This window comes from Macrotis lagotis, chromosome X (assembly GCF_037893015.1).
Source record: "Macrotis lagotis isolate mMagLag1 chromosome X, bilby.v1.9.chrom.fasta, whole genome shotgun sequence".
Classification (NCBI taxonomy): Eukaryota; Metazoa; Chordata; class Mammalia; order Peramelemorphia; family Peramelidae; genus Macrotis; species Macrotis lagotis.
In genome coordinates, this window is record NC_133666.1 from 341459436 (window position 1) to 341481389 (window position 21954).

Sequence of the window (21954 nt, forward strand, 5' to 3'; positions counted from 1 at the left end):
ATCCTATGCTAATATTTGCTTTAATCTTGGTAATATTATATTTATGTAACTGTTGCATGTTTTATAAAATGAAAAGGATATATGAAAAATTTTCCCTCTAAACATATTCAGCCTATAAAGTGGACATGTTAGATCTTAGGGTCAAATGAAGTATTAATAAGGAGAGTTTTCTCTTGTCTCTTGAATCATCTCCTAGAATGAAGGATGTCTCTTGAATGAATTCATTGCACAAAGAAAAACAATTTATGTCTGGGGTGATGGTCAAACCCCAAGTCAGCAGGTGTATGAAGAACTTGGTCAGCTCCAAGGACATTTGTTTGTTTTGAAAACAACAGGATACGCTCTCATGAGAAATTGCGGTACCCCCCTCCCCATTGCCTTTTTTCTGTGGAGAGTCTACTTATGGCTCACACTGAGAAAGGGAACTTTGCAATACAATTCCTATATAGAATGGTCTATGAGGAACTTTCCCAATCAGGACCCCGGAAACTGCTATCCAGGATTCCCCAGTTAGATCTTCAAGTATTGTTATTTCCCTGGGCTGGTGAGGTGTTTCTGTTCTTTGCTGTCTCTTACTACTGTCAATGATTTTATAATGAGTTATATATTTGTGTGTGTGTGTGTGTGTGTGTGTGTGTGTGTGTGTGTGTGTGTGTAGTAGTAGTAGTAGTAGTAGTAGTAGTAGTAGTAGTAGTAGTAATAGTAGTAGTAGCTTTAGTTTGCTGTTTCTTCCTATTGCTTTTGATTTTGTTCAGCTGTTATGGTGACAAGGGAGATTGTACCCCTCACTTTTATAAATTATTTTGTCTTTTAATAAAATTCTGTCCATTTTAAGTGTGTTTCATTTTGTAGGAGGAAATTAAAACCCCTAAATCCATAACATAAACACAACTCCAGCTAGATCAAAGATCTTTAACTTGGGTCCTTAGAATCTAAGGGGACCCATATGCACGCTTCTGAGAGTTTAGAACTTTGATGGGGAAAATAAATCTTTATTTCAAAATAAACTTTTCCTTTTGCAATCTTTCATTTATGTTTTCATGTATTTTGAACCATTAGGTAGAAGAATGTCTATAGGCTTCACTATATACCTAGCAGAGTCGATGGCACAAAATAGTTTAAAAATTCCTGACCTGGCCTTTTCAACACACTATTCCTCATATGTTTATTTTTCATTTTCAGTTCCATACCTTTTCTTATGGGGTATAGATCACCTGGAATTTATTCCTTTTTGTTTTTATCTGTCAAATATTATCTGTTTTCAAAATTTGCACTTGTCCTGTCTGTTCCACAAGGCCTTCTTTGACTCTTGTATCCAACAGGGTTTTCTCCTCTATGAACTTTTATATCAGTTGCTATTCAAACCATTCACTTGCTACTGATTATTTATTTAGAAACTTTTTAATGATATTTATTTTTTCCAAATACATGTTATGAAAGTTTTTCAACATTCATCCACATGCATATGTATATTTTTAGGTTACAAAGTTTCCTTTCACCCTCCCTTCCCACCTACTTCCCTTCAGCAACTAAGTCAGTTTAATATTATACAAACACATTTGTGTTAAACATGTTTTAAAGATTAGTCATTTTTGGTATGGGGAATTAGGATTAAGGGACAGAAATACATGAGATATTTTTTTTTTAAAGTTAATACAGTGTTCATCAGATTCTGAAGGACTTTGTTTTGTTCTTGTTTCTTCCTCTGCATGGGGATAGAATAGTTCATAGCTAGTCTAATATGGTTGTTCTGGCTCTCTGAACTACTGAGAGGAACTGCTTCCAATAGGGTGTATCAACTCATAATGTTCTTGTTAATGTGTACATTGTTCTCTTGGTTCTGCTCCCTTTGTTCAGCATCAGTTCCTGTAATTCATTCCATGCTTCTCTAGAATCCGACCATTTATTTCATTGTCTGTTTTGGTTCTTCCTGGTTTAGGTATCAGCACCAAGTTGGTATCATGAAAAAAATTTGGAAGAACTCCTACTTTTTAAAATAGTTTATGTAGAATATGAATTAATTGTTCCTTAGATGTTTGGTAGAATACACTTGTAAATCCATCTCTGGAAATTTTTTTTCTTAGGGAGTTTATTGATAGTTTCTTTCATTTCTTTTTATGAAATGAGGTTATTTAAATATTTTATTTATTCTTATGTTAATCTGGGCACTTTGTACTTTTGCAAATATTCATCCCTTTTAGTTAGGTTATCTAATTTACTGGCATATGGTTCAACAAAGTAGCTCCGAATTATCTCTTTAATTTCCTCCTCATTGGTGGCTAGTTTAACCTTTTCATTTTTGACATTGGTAAATTTGGTTACCTTCTTTCTTTTTTTAATAAGATTAACCAAAATTTTATCTATTTTATTCACTTTTTCATAAAATCAACTCCATTTTAATTATTAGATAAATGGTTTTCTTGCTTTAAATTTTATTAATCCCTCCTCTTGATTTTTAGAATTTCTAATTTGATATTCCATTGGAGATCTTTAATTTGTTGCTTTTCTAGCATTCTTAGTTGTATACCCAATTCATTGAACTCCTCTTTATTTAATCACATAAGCATTGAGTGATATAAAGTTTCCCCTTAAAACTGCCTTGGCTAATCTCATAAATTAGGGTATGATGTCTCATTATTATCATTTTCTTAGATATAATTATTGGTTATTTGAATGATTTACTGTTTGATCCACTCATTATTTAAAATCATAGTTAGTTTCCAATTAATTTTTGGTTTATCTTCCCATGACCCTTTATTACATGTGATTTTTATTGCATTGTGGTCTTAGAAACATGTAATTATTATTTCTGCTTTTCTGTACTTGTTTATAAGGTTTTATATCCTGGTGTATGGTCAATTTTGGTATAGGTGCTATGTGCTGCAGAGAAAAAGGCATATTCTTTTCTATACCATTAAGTTTTCTCCAGAAGTCTATCATATCTTAGTTTTCTGAGATTTTATTCACCTACTTAACTTCCTTCTTGTTCATTTTGTGATTAGATTTGTCTAGTACTGAGAGAGGGACACCGAGTCCCCATTGTTAAAGTTTTGCTGTCTATATCTCCTTATAATTCACTCAGCTTCTCCTTTAGAAATCTGGATGCTCTACTACTATGTGCATACATGTTTAATAATGATATAGCTTCACTTTCTATGGTATATTTTAAAAAGATGTGGTTTCCTTCTTTATCTTTTTTGATGATATCGATTTTTGCTTTTGCTTTATCTGAGATCATGGTCACTACCACTGATTATTTTTAATTCAGCTGAAGCAGAATATATTTTGCTCCATTCTTTTATCTTTACCCTTAATTTTTACCTTTACAGAGGTTATATTTGTCTGATTCAGATTCTGGTTTTTAATTCATTCTGCTACCCACTTCTATTTTATGGGACAGTTCATCCCATTCAAATTTACAGTTAAGTTTATTAATTCTGTATTTCCTTCCATGCTATTTTCCTCCTCTTTTATTGTTCTCTTTCCTTTGCTCTTATTCCTCCTCACCAAAGTTTTACTCCCATTCCCTTTTAACTTTTCTTTTAAAATTTCACTTTCAGGTTTTTTCACTTATATCTTTACCTTCTTTTATCATTCCTTCTTTTATTTTTCACTTCCCCTGCCCTGTCCCTTCCCTGTAGAGTAGGATACATTTTTAAACCCAAGTGGGAATATATATTATTCCCTCTCTGGGCCAAATCTATTGAATAGAATTTACTCAGTTTTTATATCCTCCCTTCTTTCCCTATAAAATTATAAATCTTTGTGCCTCTTCACCTGGTGCTATTTATCAATCAAGTACTATTAATCATGTAAAATCAATCACAACTTGATTGATTGCTTGATAAACTCAAAGTACTTTCAAAATACTATCATAGATTGATTGATAAGCAGCCTTGCCCCAAAGTCACTAATTACCCTACCCTCTTTGGTCTCAGATATATACTTCTCAAGAATATTGAATTATATCTAATTATAGTTATTTTTTACCTAACCCCATTTTCAAGCACCCTCCAAGGACATACACAATCCTTATGAGCCTAAAGATCATACAAAGTCAAATCACTTCTTGAATGATTTGTGTTCCCCCAAGTATATTTTCTCCCACTCCTGCCAGTTCCTCATGTAGTGTAGTTAATTAATTTAAATTAATTAAAGTATGGATTAAGTCCAAGCCTGATTTAATGAACTACAGAATCTCAAAGTGTTTTAAGTATTGCTCTGAAGGTCTCTCTTAAGAACTTTATAATTGATTGTAAGGTATGGAAGGCCTTAGGACTCAGGACCACCCAACTTATGATGCCCTTATCAGAGAAAGTGCTAAGCTTTGTGAGCACAGCAGAATTAAAGTAGATAAAAGGAAACTGAGACACTTAAGTTTAGAGTAAACACCTCTGCTTTTCATCAGATTTTTTTTGTCTCAAATATAGTGATGTCATCTTGGTCCTTTTCCACGGAAAGACAAGACCCATCCCAACCCATATCCTCTAAGTCCAATCTCTTCAATTATATTCAACCTTTTAAGTATCCTAATAGAAATACAGTTCTCAAGAGTTACAAGTGCTGTATCTTCCCTTTTAGTGTTGCATACAATTTGATGATCTTGACTAACATTTGTATTGTTTTTTTCTTCCCCTTTTTATTTTCCTTTTTTATGCATTTCTTGGATTGTATATTTGGTGATTTAATTCTCTTTATGATCTTTTTGTCAGGAAATTTTAGAAGTCTTTTATTTTTTTGAACATCCATCTTTTCCCTGGTAGTATATGCTGGATTTTTTAATTGATATTTTATTTTATGTTATAAAATTTTTTTAAAATTCATTCATATTCATATGTATGTTTTTGAGTTACAAAATTTCCTTCCATCATGCCTTCCCACTGCCTCTGCACAGTGATGAAGAGTCATTGTACATACACATTTGTGTTATACATGTTTACAGATTAGTCATTTTCAGTTTGAGGAATTAGGATTAAGGGAAGGAAATACATAAGAGATATTTTTTAAAAAGTGAATGTAATGTTCATCAGATTCTGAAAGGCTTTGTTTTATTTTTGTTTTTGTTTTGTTTTGTTTTTCTTCTCCTGTATGGGGATAGTATTGTCCATAGTAGGTCTAATAGAGTTTTCCCAGCTCTAAGAACTAAATGTTGGGAGCAACTGCATCCATTAGGGTTGATCATCTCACAATGTTGTTGTTAATGTGCACACTGTTCTCTTAGTTCTGCTTTTTTCACTCAGCATCAGATGGCAAAATTCATTTCATATTTCTCTAGAATATGACCGTTTATGGTTTCTTATAGAACAATAGTATTCCATAATATATATATATATATATATATATATGTATATATATATATATATATATATATATATATATATATATATATACCATAATTTGTTTAACCATTATCCAATTGATGGGCATTCCCGCAATTTCCAATTCTTAGTCACTAAAAAAATGAGCTGCTATGAATATTTTGGAACCAATGGGACTTCTCCCTTTTTTATGATTTCTTCTGAATATAGGCCTAGAATTGGAATTGCTGGTTCAAAGGGTAAAAGCAATTTTATTATTCTTATTCTTTGGGTATAGTTCCATAATGCTCTCCAGAATGGTTGGTTCAGTTCACAATTCCGCCAGCAATGCATTAATGCCCCAATCCTCCCACAACCTAACATTGATCATTTTCCATTTTTTTGTCATATTAGTCAATCTGATAGGTGGAAGGTGATACCTCATATAGTTGTTTTAATTTGAATTTCTCTATTCATTAATTATGTGGATCATTTTTTCATATGATTATAACTTTAATTTCTTCATTTGAATATTATTTATTCATATCCTTTGAGATGCTGAATTTTTCAGGGTAATAAATTCTTGTTTGCAGTCCCAGGTCTTTTGCCCTTTAATATATGGTATTCTAGATCCTCTGGTCCTTCAGGGTTGAGGCTGATAGGTCCTATGTGAGTATGATTGCATTTCTTTTATATTTAATTTTTTTCCTTTTTGTCTGCTTGCAGTATTTTCCTCCTGTGTTTGAGATTTCTGGAATGTGGGTATTAATAGTCCTTGGAGTTTTTATCCTGGGGTATCTTTCTTGAGGGTTTCTGTGTTTTTTTTTTAATGGTTACATTGTCTTCTTGTTCTAGTGGATTTGGACAGTTTTTCTGATACTATCTTGAAAGATATTTTCCAGATTCTTTTTTTTTTTTTGACTTAGGTTTTCTAGTAGTCTGATTACTCATAAATTATCTCTCCTGGTTCTATTTTCAGGTCATTTGTTTATCCTAAAAGGTACTTTACATTTTCTTCAATGTTTTCAGTTGTTTTATTAATTTTCTGATAGAATCTTGTAGTCTCATGGATTCATTGGTTTCTATTTGTTCAGTTCTAATGTTTGTGGTATTATTTTCTTCAAATAACTTTGTGTTTTCTTTTCCAGTTGGTCAATTTTATTTTTTTGAAAGTTACATTTTTTCCAGTTGGTTATTTTAACCTTTACAGCAATTAATTTCTTTGGTCAATTTTTCATAATTTTCCTGCATGCCTCTCATTTATTTTTTTCTGTTTTTCTTCTTCCTCTCTTCTTTGGTTTTTAAATTTTTTAAAGCTCTTCTTTGAGCTTTTAGATTTGAGTCTAGTTCATATACTACTTTGAGACTTCCCCTGTGAGTAATTTTTCATTGATTTCTTCTTCTGACATAGCATTATCATCTTTATTTGCAAATTAATTTTCTATAATGAGTGCTCTTTTAGCTATTTTGCTCATCTTTATTGTTTGGGATCTGCTCCTGGAGTATAGGGAGTTTAGACACAAACTTTTTATGCTGGAACTGGGTTGTGATCCCTGGTTTGTTGTTGGCCAAGATATTACCTTTACAATCCAGGCCTTGCCTTAGCAGAGGTTTATTTCCTCCTTTATGTCCAGATTCTGACTATGCAAGTAGTTTGTTCCCAATCCAGTCCTGTCTTTTGCCCCTGTGTTCCCAGGGTCCAGACTTTGTTTGGAGTTGGGACCCTCTCTGCTCACTTGCTATCTAGTTGCAAGGACCTCTGCTGTTGTCAAGTTGTCAGGACCTATGATTGCACTGTGTCTAAAAGCCTCCCAACTGGCTATCCCACTCTCCTGCTTCACTGTACTTTACTTCTTCTTTTCCCAAAAAAAGATAGTCCTTCACTGAAAATCCTCCATCATTTCTACCATTGAAAACTTCTTTGTATCTTCTCTTTTACTTGGTGAGATCTGTAGCTTTAATGTTATCATGGAGGCTTCATTTATCTTTGGCAGGGAAGCTCTGGGAGCATGCTAGCTTCATGCTACCATCTTTCTTGACAAATTGTTGCTTACCTTGCCTTGTATATAACTAAATGATACTGTATCCCCCTAAGGATAGGACCTCTACTTTGTCTATTTTTATTTTCCTACTACACCTAGGATCATGATCACTGTAGAAATGCATTAAATAAATGAATTCAGAGCTGAAAAAATTGATATCTCCTGCTATTGAGAAAAAAAGTAAATTTCATAAATCTTCCTTCTTTGTATATTATATTTTACTCTATCTTTACATTGTCATGAGTTACACAAGAAATTTTGACTAAAAGAATATAAATGGAACCTTCTTACTCTGTCTCTGTGATTATTGGCTGTACTGTGCCTCTGGAAAAAAATGCATACCTGAGTTATTGCCTTTTTATTTATTAAAAAATAAACAGTTCCTGGATCTGGAAGCAGCATACTGAGCATCTTCAAGGAAGACTTTGAACTATTATTTTCATACTGTGTGGATGAAATTGATGGTATTGTAAATAGTTTGCTCATTAAAGGTGTTGCCAATTTTTCCACATCATTCTCTTAGTTACCACCTGCATGCTGGGCACACCAGGCACTGAAAAGAAACAGGAAGACTGTATTCATCTGTTCATTACACCTTTTCAGCAAAGGTTATTAATTAAAGATTCTTGTTCTTGGCTAACTTCAAAGAATTGTATTCAATATCCACTGAATGAATTGTCTCACTAAGTCAGTGGCAGTGAGTGCATTAATAGTTACTGCTTTATGTTCTTGCTTTGTTTTTGGTGGATGTCCGCTTATATTATAAAATTGAAGAATGCTAACTCAGAAATCATATGATGCTCTCATTTCACAGATGAGAAAAGTAAAAACCAGAAAGTAAAAAAAAATTTTTAAGGTCACACAACTAATTAATCCTTGAAACTAGAATCAAGATTTACCAAGTCCTCCTTCTAACTTTGATCAATACACAAAGCTGTTGTTTGTGATAGTTTCATTTGTATTTGAAGCCGTTGAGAGTCCCATATGAGTTTGATCTCAAAATGCCTAGTTGGTGAATAATAACACCTACATTCAAATCATCAATAATAACGTACTTATTTTAGAACTGTGTAATTTTCAAATGAGTTTAAGCAATGTCTTCAGATTAGGTCATAGTTTAATGATTGTTGAAAGAGTACAAATGTACAAAGAATCTAAAATTGTCATTAGACTTCACAGAAATTCCCTTCTCAACCTCTGCAAGTACTATACTGGGAAATGCAGGGATTCCCCCCCCCCTTTTTCTGTATAAATTTACTATTATTATATATTTGTTTTGTTATATATTTGATATATAGACAAATTTATGAGCAATTACTTTTAACTCCAAATAGATAACAATTATTTTCAGTACAAACTTCTTTTGACCTGAGTTATTATAAGGTGTCACTATCATATCTAGTTATTTTAGACCTTAAGACAATACCAAGAGTACAATCCAAATTCTCATATGTATCTAAATATCAGAATTCTAGGTTGGAATTTATCTAGGAATTGTTTGCAAATAATAATGTTTGGTTAATTTCCTAATAATTCCAGGCCATGGATATGGTAAGTTCTGAGATTTGATTTACTTAAAATACTAAATAACTTTTAACTTTGTCTTATAAAGATTCTCTTTTCCATTAAATCAGACATCAAGAACATCTTATACATGAAGTCTATTCTGAGTTACTCAAGGGTGCCATCTTTTTCCAAAAATTTGTATCTAATTAATACATATATTTTTGTTCCTTTAAATTGTATGTATGTTTTATACCTACCTACTGTTTATTTGTTTCCTTCATTGGAACATAATTTCCCTATTAAAGATTGTTTCATTCTTTGTATTTGTATTCTCAGTTAGCACCATGTCTAGTTTATAATAAACATTTAATAAATGTTTGTTAACTGACTGGTTGCTTTTCAAATATTTTAATTTAAATATTTTACTTTAAGTAAAGGATTAGATGTGACTTTTAGGATTCAATTTTTGTGCCTGTTTTTGTGCTGACATAGTTATTATAAAAATCAAATTAGATAATCTAATTCAATATTATCTAATTTTTCCTATCTATAAGTATAAAGTTTAAAAAATTTTTGTGATCATTTATGCAAAAAACCCTTCCTTTTTTCTCATGTTATTAAGGATGCCTTATTTTCCTAGAATTTCCATAAGACTTTTTGAACTTAGAAAATTTTAGACTGCACGATCTTTCCATAAAATTAATACCTTAGTCTAATTACACATAATGAAAAAAAAGTTCCATTCATTTAATTTGGCCCCCTCAATATGATGGGAAAATGACTGGATATGGAGGCTCAGTTCCTGCTCTGCTATACCATGTATGTGTGACATTCAGATAATTTCACTTCTCTGAGATCCAGTGTTCTCATGTGGAAAATCAAAAGGTTAGAGGAGCTCATTTCTAAAATTTCTTGCATCTCTGACTTCTATAACATGTTTTGAAGGTTCTCATCTTAACAGCATATTCAGAACCATGGACAGAAAACATGCCTATTTTTACAAGATGAGTATTAAACACAGAATTTATTTAAAGTTATTTTAAAATTATTGTATTTTTGAAAATTATTGAAAACATTTGCAAACAAATAAGCTTATTTAAATTTCAAAAATAAATGTTTCAGAAGATGTATTCAACAAAATTGATAATAGTTGATTTATTCTTATTATGACAAGAAATTTTAAGAAATGTCCTATTATAAATGTAGGCTATGTGAACAATGTAGTTTGACCAGTGGGAATGTTTTAATCAATTCATTCAAATCAAGCATTATATGATGAAGATAATCTGGTAGTCAAATGAATTCCTTCATAAGACATAAAGATTTATGTCTGTTTTCTAAATTTAAATGCCTCTCCTGCTCTTTGAGGCATTGTCAAATTCCTTTAACACTTTCTTTGGTTGAGTAGAGTCAATTTGCTGATTAACAATGCACAAGTCACAGGAGCAAACCCAAAGCTCATAATAAAATAAAGGAAACCAAAATATAAAGTACATGATGAAAAAGACCAAATTATTCAAGTGTATGATCTGAAAAATATAACTGTCATTTATCCAGGGATATTTTATCAAAATTTGGAATATTCCATGATCATATTCACCATAAAGTCTGGAGAGGCTGATTATAAGGATTAGGAACATGAGGTATTTTCAAACAAACGTTTCAGAAGATGTATTCAAGAAGATGTATGTTATAATTGAGCATGAATTCCTTTTATAACACCCTGAATAAGGGGTTTACCAGTGATTGCTTGAAGAGCTTCAATGAAGAGGAAAATTCTTCTAGCCTATTTTGCTATGAAATATTTCATTTTTTTGAATGATGTTTTTGATTCCTTATCTTTTTGATTGAAATCAATTTTTGGAATATAATCCTTCCTTACAGATACAAGAAACAAACTCTCCCTTATAACAAATAAAAACACCAAAACAAAATAAAAAACACCAGATATAGTGACTACTCCTGAAATTATATACATGATTTGGAAGTTGTGATTTCCCCTTGAAGGGAATCAGTTTGTTTGAGGTTTCCATGTACAAAGCCTCTACACTAATTAATGGCTATGTAACCTGATCATCTTTGTATAGACAGAATAATTCACTTAAAATAGTACTCCAGTAAATTTGTAAATTTTGTGAAATAGTTTTCTTTTAATTATTATGCTTTGTCAATCTACTATTTTGTCTTTCTTTATATATATAAAGAATGTTTGTAATTGTATTTAAATAAATCTTAAGTTTGTCTTGATATGTTAACGTCTAGATATTTTGTAGTTTGTTTGGAGTTTATCTTATTTCTGCTTGCATTTTGTAGTAATAACAAAAAAATCATTATTGTAGGTATATTTTACACTCTGCTACTTTACATCATAATCACCGCATTTCATTATCATAATAATAATACCTAATCATCTCAATTAAATTCTTAATGATTCTCTGAGTTTTCTAAGTATACATACTATCTTGTCATCTACAAATAAGGATAACCTTTCTGTTCTTTGCAAATGTTTGCATCTTTTACTTTTGGGGGTGCTTTCTAGTTGTCACTAGTACTTCAATAATGATAATAAATAAGTCAGATGGGTAGAGTAGAAATCTTTGCTTTAATATTGCTTGCACTGGGTAAGATTTTCAAGCACAAATGATTTATCTTTACTACCAATAAATCTATAATTTCATTGTCAATATATGTTCTTGATTATATGAAAGAAGAGACCTTTCTGGACAGTCCTAATTCTCAGAAAGATGTTTTTTCATGATATCTAGACCTTTTTTTCAAGAGCTCATTTGTAAATTTGTTGAGAATTCTAAAAGATAAGGAAATAGTTATTGACTTTTTTTAGATACTTTGGCTATTCAACAATAATTATTTAATGATATGTATGAAGAATAATGACAGGGTCAGCTAGATAGCACAGTGGTTAGTCAGGAGGACCTGAGTCCAAAGCCACTAGTGTGTGACCTTGGGCAAGTCACATAAATTAAAGAAAAAGAAAAAGAATAATGACAGTCAATCACTGAAAGGAAATGCTTTAGGAAATGGCTCACTTTATAATTTCTTATTTCCTGTCCTCTTTTCTTTCATGTCCTCATTATTGTTGCCTTTCTCAGGTGAGTAAGGCTTATTGATGGGAAGGTGTAGAAATGGTCAAGGGCAGGAGAAATTCTCTAGAAATGACAAGATGACCTTTCTCTCTCTCTCTCCCTTTCTCCTTTCTTGTTTTCACTCTCTATAATCCATCACCACTACAGCAGATCATGTTATTCACTGGTAATAGTCAATGAAGTGATGTGAGAAGTGGGACCCTGGAGCTGAGATGAGAGAAGAAGGGCTGCTCTGTGAGAGTCAGTGTCCTACAATTTCTATCATGGAGAGAGTGTTCCTGCATGAACCTAGCTCTGAACTGATTTGTAAGAGAAATATGCCATTTGGCATTTGTAGACTAAGTACTTCATGTGCTGATCTCTCTAAGAAACACACTGACTGGTTTTAACTCAGTTTTAATCAGTTATTTGCTTTTGGTGTTTCTGAACATTATGATATAAACAATCAAAAATAAAAACTAAAAAAAAACCTGACTAGTGAGTATTCTTGACCAGGAAAACCAATTTGCCATTGGGAATCAAGTTTATCTTTTTCTGATTAAACTACAAAGGTACAAAAAAAGAGAAAATATATGTAGTAAAATATTTGCATTTGACAAATTTTACCATTTTTCCCATTCTAAATGGTAGGAGCTTTTATTTAGAGGAAATTGTATTCAGTCAGCTCAGTCAAAGACACTCCTCCAATTCCATGAGAACAGAATAAAAGTCCCTAGAAAAAGAATATGACTCTCATGTCATTAGAATGGCCTAACGAAAAGAGTACTGGACATAGATTCAATGAACTTGAGCTCAATCCCAATTCATATATTTACTACCTGTGCTAATTTGGTCAAGTAACTTTACCTCTTGGGATCTCATATTTCCCTTCAATAAAATAAGGGATTGATATTTGATATTGTAATGTTTTAAATTCTGAAACCTTTGAAGTTGTAACATTTACCTAAGGTAACAAATTTAGTTACAGGACTAGAACTCTGGTTACCTGAGCTGTTTACTAAGTAACTACATAGTATAACTGCACAATCATAACCTAAAACAACACATTGTCTTCCTACTTGTCCAAGCTACTTCTTTGCTTTTACTCATCACAATAAAAAAGTATGTATTGAATCTTTGAGTTGATCATCTTTCATGACTATTATTCCTCATACACTTCATAGCAAGTAATTATCTTTTAACCAATATTTCTTTTATAAAAACAGCTTTTAAAAAAGGGACCAAAGAAGAGGAGACTGTGGAGTTTGTTTTTTTTAGTTTTTTTGCAAGGCAAGGGGATTAAGTGACTTGCCCAAGGCCACACAGCTAGGTAATTATTAAGTGTCTGAGATTGGATTTGAACTCAGGTTCTCCTGACTCCAGGGTCCATGCTCTATTCCAGCTGTCCTAGAGACTGTAGAGTTTTTCAGAAAAAATACACTGTTTTGAGTTTCTGCTTTGTTTCCACAAACACAGTAGTAATGTGTCAGATGGATTATTATGGAAAATGACTCCTTGCAGTCATGAAATCTGCTTTTTCTTTAGGTAAGGATAATGAAAACCCTTCTGTCAAGGATCTTGGGTAGCCACACTCTAGGAAAAAAAACCCATAAAATCTTACTTGTCCAAGTAGGGAGGCAGTACATTATCAAATATTATGACTGTGTTGTTCCACTTTATGGTTGGTTGACTGGTTCTTGTCCTTTGTTATTGAAGATCAAAATGACATCACAATGTTTGAGACTAATTACAGTGTGTCTCATTATAGTTGATCAGACCAATACAAGCTTGGGATGCTGTACCAAAGGTTGTGGACAAACAGTTCATGTGAACACCTGGGGTGGGTATTCTAAATTTACATATGTCATGTTCCTTTGAGCTGAATAAATTCTTTCTTTCTCATGTAGGTCAGCACCCTTGGAAAGGGTACAAGAGAAATCACAGGTTATCATGGGTATCATAATCAAACAGCAGCCTTCAGTGCAACAAAGCTGGCAAATGAAGACTAGTTTACTGAAGTTGGATCTGGATTCATATTTTTCTGGAGTGACTGGTATAGGTTCTTCAAACAAAACTAATCTAATCAACAAACTTGAATGCCTACCAAAAGGAGTGAATGACAGGCTCATGACAGGCTCACTTCCAGGAAAACACCATACCACCATCATCAGTGCCTATGATGAACATGAATACTGATGAAATTAATGAAAAAAGATTATGAAGACTTGAAGACCCTTATTATCAATGTGTTAACAGAAGACTAGCTTATAATTCTAAGTGACTTTAATGCTAAAGTAGACTTAGATTACCAGACATAGCAAGGAGTCCTTCCTTGGGAGGAATGGAGTTGGAAACAGCAACACCAGTGGTCACCTACTACTGAGGACGTGCATATCCCATGACCTTCTCATCACAAACAATGTTTTCTGTTTACCTAAACACAATAAAACTTCTGGATTCACTCTTGTAGCAAACATTTTCATCTAATAGACTATGTGATTGTAAGGAGAAGAGACAGAGAGAATGTGAGAGTGACAAAGGCAATGTGTGGTACAGAGTGCTGGACTGTTCACAGACTTATCCTTTCTAAGTTAAATTTTCACATACAACCAAAGTGGCAGCCCCAAGACAAAATGAATATTAGAAGAATTAATGTAAGAGCTCATACTGTCTCTCTGAGCAGGAATAGTTTGTTGCTATCTTGAATGGAAAACTGAGCCAACACACAGTCACAACAGTGGAGCGGAAAAAGAGTAGGCAGCTTTCAGAGTTTTGGTGTGCAGCACTGCATTTGCTCATTTGGGCTGGAATACTCACAAACACCAAGACTGGTTTAATGAAAATGATGGGGAAATACAGAAGCTGCTAAATGATAAATGAGAACTCCACAGGATTTACCAGATGGATAGTTCATCCATTTTTAAGGCAGCATTTAACTCCATCAAAAGTATAGTACAAACAAAGCTTAGGGAAATGCAGGACTCTTGACTCAGTAAGAAGGCAGATGAAATTTAATTTTATGCAGACAGTAAGAAATCAAAATGCTTTTTTGATATCCTGAAGGCTATTTATGGGCCAAAGACATATGGTGCATCTCAACTACTCAGTGTTGATGGATCTATATTGATTAATGATAGGGACATGACCCTAGAGAGATGGGTTGAACACTTCCATGCTGTTCTTAACAAACCTGCATCAATCAATGCGTAAGCCACTGACTGTTTGCCTCAAGCTGAAGTCAATTAGTCTCTAGCTGAAGTTCCAACATTCATAAACATGGAAATAGAACAACTATGAATGGTGACAAGTTAAAAGCTATGGACTTGAGGAAGAAATCATAAGAAATGAATAAAATGAGGAACTAGAAAGTTATGGTGTTTGAAGGAGTAACAAACATACCTGCTTAAGTCCCCCAGTATGAGATAAAAATTTGTGAAAGAGAGAAAGATTTTGAGTCAAGCAATTAACTTAATGAGTAAAGAAGGAAAGTGTTCTGGAGGTTAGCAAACAAGAGCTACCAGAATTTGGATTGAGTAGTAGATATGGATTGAATGACATTTGAAGGAGAGTTTATTTATTCTTTGTGATAGAGGAAAAACTTTTAGAGGCATTGGAAAAATGAGTATTCTAAATCTCTCATTTCAACCAGTGAGTCAGGGAAATAAGTGAAAGCATAACCAATGCCAGAAAGTGTGGCCAAGGAGGCTAAGATGGCACCAACTAGTGAGGGCCATTAAAGAGGGAAGCAATCTCTATGGTCCGTCCCCTTCTCTCTACCCTCCTCCATCACTGCTATGGGGCAAGCAGATGTATTGGTTGATGTGACTAGGTTTAAACTGAGTCATTGTGGAATTGATAGAGGGGCATGGGAATAAGGGAGAGGGAATAGAGAATAGAATTATAATAACAATGAGAGGATTCAGAATTACTAGAACAGAGAAAGTATGACAAATGAAAATTTATTAATCACTTGTAAATGAATTTATGTGGAATATTAATATGGCTAGGAATTAAACCTTATGATATTGTTGTCTCTTGGTGTAACATAGATCAAACTCATGGTTCAGTGCAAGAGGCTAATGGCCTGGCATATTTCTCCTTTCCCTATAGGCAGGCTAAGCCAGGAGAAAAGATTGGGAGAAGAGGATGAAATGAGCTCTCCTTTGTCTTGCAGGCAGTAAATGGGAACCGGCCAGCCTAGGAAATTGTTACACAATAGCATAGCTTCTCTGCCCTCCTACAATCAGGAAAAGCCCAGCTTCGGAAATGAGCCTGGGATGGAATGGAGTTTCTCTGATCTTTGGCAAGCAGCCTACTAACATAATATATTTATGTTTCGTTCCCCATAGAAGATAATTTCCTTGAGGGCAGAAATTGCTTTTAATTTAGTAGATAGAATATAGGACTTAGAGTCAAGGACACCTGGATTAAATTCTTGCCTCTGTTATTTATTATCTATGTGATCCTTACTATCTCTATGTTCCACAGACAACTCCCTAGGATTCTTCTTCTAAGTCATGGACAACTGAAATTGTTTAATGGAGAATTCTAATTACCCATAGGCTAATGAAATCTCAGATCCTTTGTATATTTACTAATTAGAGAATTAGAAATATAGATCTCTCTCTCTCTCTCTCTCTATATATATATATATCAGTTTTTATGATATCTTAAATATGCTGTTTCTTATCATCTAATCCTTCAAATAGAGGGGAATATTTCATTATTTCTAAAGAAAATAAACTTCTGCATTAACCACATATTCTTATGCATTAAACACTGGTACACAGCACTCCAGAACTTAGGCATTCAAAATGCTAGGGCTATGACTGGATGGATAAGAATAAATTTCTTATTGTTTTTGTAATTTCTTACTAAGGAACTCTAAATAACACTAGAATGGTGAATAATTTGTTATTATAATAACCATAATAAAAGATCTAGGGGCATGTTTGGCTAGAGGAATAAAGCTCACACAGAGGAATGCATTTTGGGGAATTAATTCCTATATGTGTTAAAATCCATCATTTCCTTTAGGGTAAAAGGAAAGAATGAAGTAGCAAGAAACCTTATTCTCATTATACAGCTTATCCCTAGAGTCTTAGTGTACTTTTAAGCTTTACACTCAAGCCAATTAATTTTAAGCTTATATTGCATCAATAAATTTTAAGACAACATGTATATTAATCTTATAGTGAGGATCATAGAATCATAGATTGATAGCTCTGAAAAATTAAGTGGGATGCCTGAGATCACAAATCTAGGAAATGTGAGAGGTAAGTTTTGAAGCTATGCCCTTTGAAGTTGCATTCTCTTACTCTTGATACATATGTCAGGCCTTTTGTGTAAGATGACCTCTGATTTAAATGGTAATAAAAATGGTTTTGCTGTTGCTATTTGACTGTTTGTATTTGAATGGTTTTCTTGGATAGGGAATATAAGAAGAAGGAAATACTCTCTATCAATTAGAATTAACAACAATTCTGCAGATATTTTAGAGTTTCTCTGAGTCACTAAATTGTTGATTGTCACACACCTATTATCTTAGCAGAAACAGGGTTTGAATCAATGTGAACCAGAATCTGAGTCCAAGACATTTCATGCATCAATATTTCCAAACTATAAGAAAACTTCAGGTCTTACTTCTCACACTTGTAATAGGCAATAGGATGCATGAGATATTGGCCCAACCTTCATCCAAAAACAAAGGCTTCTTCAAGTATAGCTTTCCCAAAGTATAAATTGATCTAGTGTCTGCTACAAACTTCCAAGTTCAGCTAGATGATGTATCCTTGCAGGACAGAAGACAAGTATAAATAATATGCAATCATATTCAGAGCAATGTAAGATACAAATGCCTGGGAAAAGTACATTATAGAATGAAAACTTTCTGACTTCAAACATATTTTATAGCATCATTATCAAAGCAGAAGGAAAATTAAGCACATTTCTTCATGCTCTAGTATGAGAGTCTAACTGTTTGAAGGCTGTATTTAATATCAATCTTAGGCTATGTATCAGTAATCTAATGCCAAACTTATCTGGATGGGTTTCCATCTGTTCCATGCCTCTTCTGTTTAAGCTGTGTGCAGCCACTGACACCAAGGGCCTGGTAATACTAGTTATTTTTTTGTCTTGACATCTACAGACTAGACTGATCATTTTTGCCTACGGGACATATAGTTTATGCTAGATATTTTTCTCTGTTGTATATTGCCTTAGGCCTGTTAAGCCCCATGGGTAATAGACCTAGAGATCTCTTCTCCTATTTCTTCCTGTTCCCATGATGCTTCTGCTCACACTGATTTAAAAATAATAAGAAAGGTACAGTTATAAATTTGCAGTCCTGGAAAACAAATAAATAAAACAAAAAAACTCAAAGTCCAACACAATCAAAATAATGCAGAGCTCAAATGAATATAGAAAGAAAAAGCATCTGAGCATGGCAAAATCCTTTTAAAAGCTTGCTTCTCAGGTGGCTAGGTGGCACAGTGGATAGAGCACTGGCACTGGAGTCAGGAGTACTTGAGTTCAAATCTGACCACAGACAATAATTACCTAGCTGTGTGGCCTTGGGCAAGTCACTTAACCCCATTGTCTTGCAAAAAAAAAAGCTTGTTGCTCATACATTGTTAGTTCATCTACAACCTCCTTGCATTTGCGACTGTCCTCTCTATTTAAAATGGCTTTCCTCTTAAACTTCACCTTTTGGAACCTAGGTTGAATTTCCACCTGCTTCCAGAAGACTTTCTTTCTGCCTCAATTATTACTCCACATGTAACTATGACATTTTTGAAATATACTGTATTGGGGCAGGTAGTGATAGAGCACTAGCCCTGGAGTCAGGAGGACCCAAGCTCAAATCAGACCTCAGACACTTAATAATTACCTAGCTGTGTGACCTTGGGACAGTCATTTAACTCCATTGCCATGCAAGAATAAAACAATGAGAAACACACAACAAAGAAATCTACTGTATTTATCTGAGAACATATTGTAATGTAGTGCCATTCCAATCCTTGATATCTCTCTCCCCCAATCCAGTATAAGGTGAATGTGTTAAGGGTAATGGCTGCTTAATTTATGTATTTTTATCAACGGCATACCCAGCACAAGCAAACATTTAATAAGTTCTTGATCATGGATTGATACTCAAAATGAAAAATTTTCAGATTTCTCATAGCTTTCTTTTTTAGTAGCATTTTTATTTATTTTTTTCATCCATTATGCATGTGTATACTTTTAAGGTACAAAATTTCCTTCCAAACTCCCTTCCTACCTCCCCTCCCCTCAGCAACAAACAGTCAGGTTAGCGTAATATATAAATATTTTTATAAACACGTTTACAGATTAGTCCTTTTCTTTATGAGGAATTAGGATTAAGGAGAAGAGATACAAAAGAGATAATTTTTATAAAGTGTTCATCAGATTTTGAAAGGTTGTTTTGTATTTGTTTTTTTTTTCTTCTGTTTTTCTTCCTCTGAATGAGGATAACATTGTCCATAGCTGGTCTAATAGGGTTATCCTAGCTGTCTAAACTGCTGAGAGCAGTTGCTTCCATAAAGGCTAATCATCTCATATTGTTGCTGATATGTACATTGATCTCTTGGTTCTGCTCCCTTCACTCAGCATCAAATCCTGTAACTCATTCCATGCTTCTCTAGATTCTGACCCTTTATGATTTCTTGTAGAATAATAGTATTCCATAGTATTCATGGACTAAAATTGTTTAGTCATTCTCCAATTTATGGACATCCTCTCAATTTCCAGTTCTTTGCCACAACAAATAGAGCTGCTATGAATATTTTGGACCATGTTGGACATTTCCCATTTTTTTGGTGATTTCTTGATATAGGCCTAGAATGGGAATTGCTGGGTCAATGGGCATGGGCATTTCTATTGCTCTAGTTCCATATTGCTCTCCTGAATGGATAGTTTCATTAACAACTCTACCAGCAATGCATCAATGTCCCAACCCTCCCACAACCTCTCCAACATGGATCATTTTCCTTTTTTCTCATCTTGGTCAATCTGATAGGTATGAGATGATACCTCATTGTTGTTTTAATTTGCATTTCTCTAATCAATAATGATCTGGAGCATTTTGTTCATATAATTGAAAATACTTTAATTTTTTTCATTCAAAAACTGTCTATTCATATCCTTTGATCATTTATCAATTGGGGAACGACTTGTAACTTGATAAATTTGATGTAATTCTCTCTCTCTCTGCATATATTAGAAATGAGACATTTATCAGAATTTCTACTTGTGAAAATTATTTCCCAGTTTTCTGCTTTCCTACTAATTTTGGCAGCATTGATTTTATTAGTGTAAAACCTTTTTAATTTAATATAGTCAAAAATCATTCATTTTGCAGTTTTTATAACATACTTGAATTCTTGTTGGTCATAAATTTATTGCCTTTCCATAGAATGGATAGAAAATTTCTTGGTCCAGTAATTTATCTATGGTGTGGCCCTTTATGTCTAAATTCTGTACCCATTTTGACCTGATTTTGATGTAGGGTATGACGTTTTTTTTCCTTCAGATGAGGTATAATAAATTTTGCTCTAACTACCCTGTGTGTATCTTTCTGCTTCTAGTTTTTGCCATGTTATTTCCCTGTTTTCCCAACAATTTTTGTCCATTAGTGAATTCTTAACCCAGAAGCTAATGTCTTTGGGTTTGTCAAATAGATAGCTGTAGTCATTTGCTGCAGTTTCTTTTTGAACCTATCCTAATCCACTGGTCCATTACTTTATTTCTTAATCAGTACCAGGCAGTTTTAATGATTGCCACTTTATAGTATAGTTTTAGATCAGGAGGGGCCAGGCTACTTTCTTTTTCATTTTTTTTTTTTTATCAAATGCCCTGCTTTTTTTTTTTTTTTAGGTTTTTGCAAGGCGATGGGGTTACGTGGCTTGCCCAAGGCCACACATTATTAAATGTCTGAGGCCTGATTTGAACTCAGATACTCCTGACTCCAGGGCTGGTGTATCTCCACTGAGCCATCTAACTGCCCCTCCCTTGCTATTCTTGATCTTTTGTTGCTCCAGATGAATTTTGTTATTATTTTTTCTACCTCAGTGAAAAAGTTATTTGGTAATTTGATTGGTATGACACTGAATAAGTAATTTAATTTGGGTAGAATTGTCATTTTTTTCATATTAACTCAACCTAACCATGAGCAATTCACATTTTTCCAATTTTTTTATCTATGATTTTATTGCGTTGAGAAGTGCTTTATAATTGTGTTCATACAGCTTCTGGGTTTGTCTTGGAAGGTAGATTCTCAAGTATTTAATGTTGACTACAGTTACTTTAAATGAAATATCTCTTTCTACCCATTGCTCTTCAGTTTTGTTGTTCATAATAGAAATGCTGATGATTTATGTAGGTTTGTTTTATATCATATAACTTTGCTGAATTTGTTAATTATATCGAGGAGTTTTTTAGATGATTTTCTTGGGTTCTGCTTCCTCATTTCCAATTCTGATTCCTTCCATTTCTTTTTCTTCTCCTATTGCTACAGTTAGCATTTCTAATATTATATTGAATAATAATGGTGATAATGAGTATCCTTGTTTCACTTCTGATTTTATTTGAAATACTCCAAGTTTATTCCCATTTCATATAATATTTGTTGATGGTTTTACAAAGATACTATTTATTATTTAAAGAAAACTCCATTTATTCCTATACTTTCTAGTGTTTTTAATATGAATGGATGTTGCAATTTTTTCAAAGGCTTTTTCAGCAGCTATTGAGATAATTATATGATTTCTGTTGGCTTTGCTATTGAATGTTCAGTTAGATTGATTGTGTTCCTAATCTTCCCTCCTACCTGGTGTGAATCTTACCTGATCATGGTGTATTATTCTAGTAATAAATTACTGTAGTCTCACTGCAAAAATTTTGTTCAAGATTTTTATATCAATATTCATTAGTAAGATTTGTCTATAATTTTCTTTGTCTGTTTTGGTTCTTCCTGGTTTAGGTATTGGCACCATGTTGGTATTATAA

At 33.2% G+C, this 21954-nt stretch overlaps 1 pseudogene; it reads right to left on the reverse strand.

Moving 5' to 3' along the window:
- The window catches only part of LOC141499095 (coilin pseudogene), a 179223-nt pseudogene that overhangs the window by 148246 nt on the left and 9023 nt on the right, over positions 1-21954 (reverse strand).